The following is a 7,564-nucleotide window of genomic DNA, read 5'->3' as shown; positions in this document are numbered from 1 at the left end:
GACAGTGTATGTATATGCTCACCAGAAAGAAATAGAGACCTGGGGGTGGGGTGAGGGGAGGAAGAACCCCCCCCCAATAGGGCATGGCCACACTGCAATATCCTCTCTCCTCCATTTGTCCATCTGATCAGAATATGGACACTTGCACATGTGCCCACATGCTTTTCAAGCTGCCAGTGCAAGATTCAAACTGCATTGTTGGCCATATAGCATCTGGCTGCCTTGACCACTAGGCCATAGGGCTGACCTGAAAAAAAGACCCAGTATTTATAATTAATGTAAATGTTAAATCTTATTTTGGAGAGCAAAAGGCCTGCTTCGTGGCATCTAATGCAATTCTAAACATTTTTGGAATTCACTGCAAAAGCGATTTTTAAAAATCCAAAAAGAAAGTGAGAAAGAGAGAGAAGTACCTTCAACAGAGTCTCACTGATCTTCTTCCTCCAGCTCTCCAGCTCCTCAGGATCCTCGGCATTTTTTTTTTTGGAGTGTTTTCCAACTGACTCAGGGATTTGAACTTGTGTTTGACCATATTACTTTCAGTATTACTGGGCACTTGCATTACCACCGTGCCACAGTGGCTGGGCCCATTTTCACCATCTTAATGGTATCTTTTGTTGAATAACAGTTCTTTTTTTTTTTTTTTCTTTTTTAGATATCATACTTTAAAAAAAAGAATTATTTTATTTCATTTCTTTTTTAAAATTTTAAAAATTATTTTATGTAACTTTATTCATTTATTTATTTTAATTTGGCCAGAGAGGGGACAGAGTGAGAGAGAGAAGGAAAGGGAAAAAGCAAGCCACCAGGTCTAGGACTTGAACCACAGTCGGCCATGCGAGAGTCCAGCACACTTACCCACCACACCACCTGCCTGCCCCTCATTTCATTTCTTATCATCATCATTATTTGTTTAATTTGACCAGAGAACCAGAGGGGGAGAAAGAGAAGTAGGAAAGCAAGCCTCCAGGTCAGGAACTTGAACCTCGGTCAGCCATTTGGGAGTCTAGTGCCTCGATTACCACGCCACCTGCTGGCCCCAGAGTAACAGTTCAATATAACACAAGTTAATCGGTCTATGCCTTTATGGTTACTCTGTGTTCTCCTTTTTTTTTTTTTTTTTTAAATTGGCTACAGGGCATGTGTGCTTGCCAGAGAGAGACAGAGAAAGAGAAAGTGAAAAATCACTTTCAGTTGTGTGTTCCTAAATGTATGAAGACATTAAAAGGAATGTGGTATTTTTAAAAAACTTTAAGGTACAATATCTTGGCATGATAGGATTTTGGTTGTTTTTCATCTTCATTTTTTTAAGTTATTTACTTATTCATTTATTTATTTTTGCTAAAATGTGTGTGCACTCATGAGAGAGAGAAAGCCCCGTATGGGGGATGGCCACACCACAATGTCTTCTCCTCCTGTCTCCTCTCAGGATTTTAGACATACATGCACCGGCACCCTGTGTGTTTCACAAGCCACCAAGTCTGGGATTTGAACTGCACAGTAAGCCATGTGAGATCCAGTTACCTTAACCACCATGCCACTGGCTGGTCCATTTTTATCCCAATATTAATTTCCAGTAATGAGGGTAGCAATAAGGATTTATAAATCAAAAAATACCTAACTAACGGCACTGCTATATCTCCCCATTTCCAGAAGGTGGAGGCAGTGAGCCACTGAGACGATTTCAGCCCAGTTGGTTTTCTGCTTTCTAAGGCTCATTACTAATGAACAGCGCAGAAAAGCTGGCCTATCTCGTCACTTTATCCTCATTCAGTTCTTTATTGTATCACACTCCTCGTCAAAAGTAATCCTCACTAACTCAGTGCTGTGTAAAGTACTGTTTCCCTATTTTTTATCTTACTGTACTACTCTATCCATGTAAATAACAGATACCTAAAGTAGCTCTTTATTTTTATTTTAATAACTTTTTAAACTTTATTTATTATTATTATTATTATTACTTCAATTTGACCAGAGAGAGACAGAGAGAGAGGGAAGGTGAGAAAGTAAGCCCACTGGGTCCAGAACTCGAACGGCGATTGGCCATGTGGGAATCCAGCACCCTTAACCACCATGCCAACTTCTGGCCCCCTGAAGAGGCTCTTTAGCTTTAACAAATGACAATAGGATTCATTTGAAATGGCTGAACTCACACATTTCAGTGAATTGTAAACAGAGGTAAGTGTACACATTTACATACAATGTTGTAGTCTGCTCAGGCTGCCATTACGCAATGTCAAACTGGGTGGGGTGATTTAAGTAACAGAAATGTATTTTCTTACAGTTCTGGAGGCTAGGAAGACCAACACCAAGGTGTCAACTTACTCAGTTCCTGGTGAGGGCCATCTTCCTGATCTGCAGATGTCCACCTTCTGTGTCTTCACATGATAGAGAGACAGAGAGACAGAGAGCAAGCTCTTTGATGTCTCTCTTAAGGGCACTAATCCCATCATGAGGGCCCTACTCTCATGACATCATCTAACCCAAATTCTTCCCAAAGGCCCTCTCTTCAAATGCCATCACACTGGGGACTTCAACATATTAATTTGGCAGGGGGAGGGACATAAATATGCCATCTGTAACAACCACCTGCAAAGATGTACAGAGGGTTTCTCAGCAAGAGCTGGTAAAAGCTCTTAGCTCTAATGAAGAGATGATACATTTGTGATTCAGTCTGGATTCTTCTCTCCACTGATCCTCTGTGTATCTGAGCCTATTTCTGTCTTATGCCATCTGTACTGTACCTTGAGAATTCCTTTATAAAGTCTTATTCCTCAAAGCAGAACGTTTTAAATTTCCTTCTACTTTCTCTCAGATATCTGTTGTTGTTTTTTTTTTAAGAGAAATTTTTGCTATAGGACATGTGCACTCACCAGAGAGACAGAGAGAAAGAGAGAAAGTGAGAAATCACCACCTCCCCCCTCACCCTGGGGTGAAGGATGGCCACACCGCAATCCCTATCCCTTCTCCTTCATTCTCCTCTCCATACTTTGGGCATGCATGTCCACATGCTTGATGTAAGTTTCAAGCCACCAGGTTTGGGACTTGAACCACATAGGAGTCCAGCACCTTAACCACTATACCACCTGCTGGCCCTTCGAATATCATTTTAAAATTGAATTTTAATCATCCTGTGACTAAATTGATCTACTTATTCCACAAACTCTGCAAAATCCCTGCTACCTTCTTTTCTTATTGTTCTGGGACAATTTTTTTTGTTTGTTTTTTCCTGTAGGGTGCATGCACTTGCTGGAGAGAGAGTAGTGTGAGAAAGTGAAAAATCATCCCACCGAGGGGGTGGCCATACTCCCTCTCTTTTATTCTTCTCTTGGGAATTTTAGGCATGCACACACATGTATCCAGAGTATTTTTTAAATCATGTGGTCCAGGATTTGAAACATGGCTGACCAGGTAGGATCCAGCTGCCTTAACCTCCATGCCACCTGCTGGCCCTTGGGACAATAAACTTTTACAGCTTTTATTATTGCTTGTTTTTCACTGGACCTCAAAGTTCACAAAAATATAAAGCTTGGGCATGACTCACTCTTAACCATCGACAGTGAATTCTCTCACTCTCACTCTCTCTATCCATCCTCAAATTATAATGTGATAAGCATCCGTGAATCCGCTTCTCATTACAAACTCTACAGATTTTGACAGTGAGAGCTAGTGCTGGCACAACAGTAAAGCACAATGCTCTGTGGGTCTGATCCATGCAGAAGGTTCCAATTTCACATGCAGAGACCCCTGAGTACACAGGACACATGTGTGCCTATGTTCTGGGACTGGCTGCCTTTGAGGTAGGATTGCAGAGTCAATACCCTCTACCTGCAGATGTCTCTCTCTCTCTCTTGCTCATGAAAAAGATAAGTAAATAAAGCCTCAAAAGAAGTTTTGGGGTTTTGTTTGTTTGTTTGTTTTGAGAGGTTTTTGCTATAGGCCGTTTGCACTCACCAGAAAGACAGAGAGACAGAAAATGAGAAATCACCCCCCAGGGGGGATGGCCATACCGCAATCCCTTCTCCTCTATTCTCTCGGGATCTTGGACATGCACACACATGCACCTGGCGTGAGTTTAAGCCACCAGATCCAGGACTCGAACTGTGGTCGGCTACATGGGACTCCAGTGACATAGCCATTCACTAACTGCTGGTCCCCCCCAAAAGCAGGAGAGTTTTAAAATATCATTCACCTACAACTATGCAGTTGGCTATGAGGAATCTAGCCATTTTCACCACCACACCACTGGCTGGCCCACAGCTGTATGTATCTGTAAAAGTATATTTTTATTTTAATTGATTTCCATTTTATAAAAGGGTTAGCATGCTACATGCAATATGCTAAGAGTTTTTTTGAACTTCATATTATATGGATAAGATTCATCTATACTGCCACATGTTGCTGTATTCCATTAATCTGGGGTGCTCATTTGGTGAACACCCCACAATTTGTTCACCTACTCTCCAGCTGAGTATTAGTTTCTAGGTGCCTGCACAGGGCTGGTAGGTACACTCTTGTATGTGTCTCCCAGTGTGTCTACTTAGGGGCAGAATTATCAGAAAGTTACAGATTTCTGGTATAGTGGTTGAGATGTTGGACTCCCACATGGTTGACTATGGTTTAAGTCCTGGACTCACTGCTTAAAACTCCTGTGTGTGTACCCAAAATCCTGAGAGGAGAATGAAAGAGAAGGAATTGTGGTGTGGCCATCCCCCCTGGGGGAGGGGTGATTTCTTCTTTTTGTCTCTGTCTCTCCAGTGAGCACACGTGCCCTATAGCTAAAATCTCTCTAAAACAAACAAACAAATAATTGCACAACTGAATGTAATTTACCAGTATGTTAAAACACCAAGCATGAGAACCACTGCTTTAGATTGTTTATTTTACTTCATGATAGACTATGTGTAAGAGAGAGAGAGTGAGAGAAATGAACACCCTCCACAGGCCTGGGTCATGCCATGATCTTGTTCCTGCACTCCTGCAGACTACTGGATCTTGGGCACCTGCATGTGCTAGGCATATTTCAGGCTGACTAGGCAGGGAACCTCGGGGGAGGTCACCATGTGGGATCTGGCTTCTGTGGAGTAGCACATTGTGCCATGAAGCCTACTCTAGACTATTTATTGAAGGGATGTATGGATTACCTATTGCAGAAACAAAATATTGGCAGCTGAGCAGGATGCCAGCATGAAGAGTCAATCAGATCCTTTTAGAGATCAGCCCTTGAAAATCAAATGTTTCTTTAAATAGAATGGAGATACTTGTTTATGCATTCCATTATTTTTTCTGAGATAGGCAATGACAAAGAGTGACATTTCAATGAGACAATTTCCTGTAATTTATTTGTTACAAATGTATAATCCTTCAAAGACTCCAAAGATACAATTAATCCAAAAATATCTGTGAAATGAAGAATGACTGTTCAGGGGGCCAGATGGTGGTGCAGCAGTAAAACACAATGCTCTTCGAGGCCGACTCACATGAGGTTCCAGGTTCATGCCCAGAGACCTCCCTGAGTACAGCTGGTACACATATGTCATGATCCAGGGCAGGGTGAAGCTGGGTGAATCACAGCATTGAGACCCTGTTGGGGGTGCTATCTCTTTGTCATTCTCTCACTTATAGAAGAAATAAACTTAAAAAAAAATATATTCAGGAGGGCCAGCAGGTGGCATGGTGGTTAAGGTGTTAGATTCCCACATGGCTGACCACAGTTTGAGTCCCAGACCTAGTGCCTTGAAAATCACACTGGGTCCATGTATGTGCATTCATGTCCCAATTCTGAGATGAGGCTGGAGAAGGGATTGTGGCATGGCCATCTCCCCAAGTGGTGATTTCTCACTTTTCCTCTCTCTGGTGAACACATGCTCCCTATTTAAAAACAAACAAAAAAAACAAACAAACAAAAAAAACCATTATCAATTTAAATATAATGCTTGAATAACTGTCAGTTAAGTAGGAAGCATGTCAAAATGCTGGAAATGCTAAGTCGCTGAGAGAAGGGAAACTAAGTTATAGGCAATAGGAAGGAAGGGCACCATAGCGGGAGGTGCTACTTTGCAAAGAACTTCCAGCAGGGCCTCAGCCGTAGTAGAACATATGGTATGGCTCAAGAGGGATGGAGAGCCAGCTTGCACTGTCCTTGCCTGTTCATTAAGCCACGTGCCCAGGCCTGGGACTGCCACAGCCCACGGAGAAAGAAGATGGTGTAATGGTTATGTTGCTGGACTTCCACATAGTTCAAGTTCTGGACCCAGCAGCTTAAAACATGTTGGGCCTGTGTGCGTGAGTGCCCAAAATCTCGAGGAGAATGGAGGAGAAGGGATTGTGGTGTGGCCATCCTCCGAGGGGGTGATGTCTTACTTTCTGACTCTCCGCATAAGCACACTTGCCCTATAGCAAAAATCTCTCTCTCTAAAAAAAGTAGGTTTATCTGATCCTCTCAAACGCACATCTGATGAGCTATTGGCAGCCCCACTTACCCGTATGTCCTCATTTGGCTCCACAAGTCACTAGTCATCAGTCCGCCTATAAATATTACAGGGAACATAGGACAACTATTTTTTTTCACTTCAAATTACATTTATGGGACCGCCTGACAGACTTTCAAAAGTTCCTTCTTGCCATTCCTTTATTAGCAGAGGACAAGGATCTTTTTTATGATGGCTTTTTGTGAACACTGAGGGACAGCTTTGCCTTGTGAATTCAAGGATTCTAGGAAGACCAATAAATAATCCCCATAGGAATCCTACCCTATTTAATAACTGGAGCTTGACATTTCAATTTAATTTTTTAGCCCAAGGCATGTCGAAATTAATAATGGTGAAGGATGGTGCTGTTTCGCTCGTTATTGTTAGCACCTGTGTTATGGATGTCCCAGGACTTAGTAGAGAACACCAGATGGGTTTATTTGACTCAGCCATTTCCCTTATAAGAGCTCAGGGGGGACCAGCAGTTAGTGTAATGGCTCTGTCGCTAAACTGCCATGTAGCTGACCGAGGTTCGAGTCCCAGACCCGGTGGCTTAAACTCATACCAGGTGCGTGTGCAGGTGTGCCCAAGATCCCAAGAGGAGAATAGAGGAGAAGGGATTGTGGCATGGTCATCCCACCTGGGGCGGGGGAGGGTGATTTCTCACTTTCTGTTTCTCTGTCTCTCTCTGGCGGCGAGCAAAGGCACCCTATAAAAAAATCCTCTCCAAAAAAAAAAAAAAAAAAAAAGAAGAGCTCAAGGAACAAGGTTTGACTTATATAGAATCTACATGCAGTTCTAATAACTACTATAGTTTTTTTTTTGAGAGGTTTTTGCTATAGGGCATGTGCACTTGCCAGAAAGAGAGAGACAGAGAGATAGAAAGTGAGAAATCACCCCCCAAGGGGGATGGCCGTGCTGCAATCCCTTCTTCTCCATTCTCTTCTTGGCATCTTGGGACAACCTGCACACGCGCCTGGCATGAGATTAAGCCACCGGGTCCGGGACTCGAACCTCAGTCAGCTACATGGGGGTTCAGCGACATAGCCATTACACTAACTGCTGGTCCCATAACTACTATTGTTTTGAAAGAG

The sequence above is a fragment of the Tupaia chinensis genome, unplaced genomic scaffold (genome assembly GCF_000334495.1).
Source record: "Tupaia chinensis unplaced genomic scaffold, TupChi_1.0 Scaffold000117_2, whole genome shotgun sequence".
In the NCBI taxonomy this organism is placed as follows: Eukaryota; Metazoa; Chordata; class Mammalia; order Scandentia; family Tupaiidae; genus Tupaia; species Tupaia belangeri.
The sequence above is the reverse complement of the archived record's forward strand: the minus strand, read 5'-3'. Positions refer to the sequence as shown.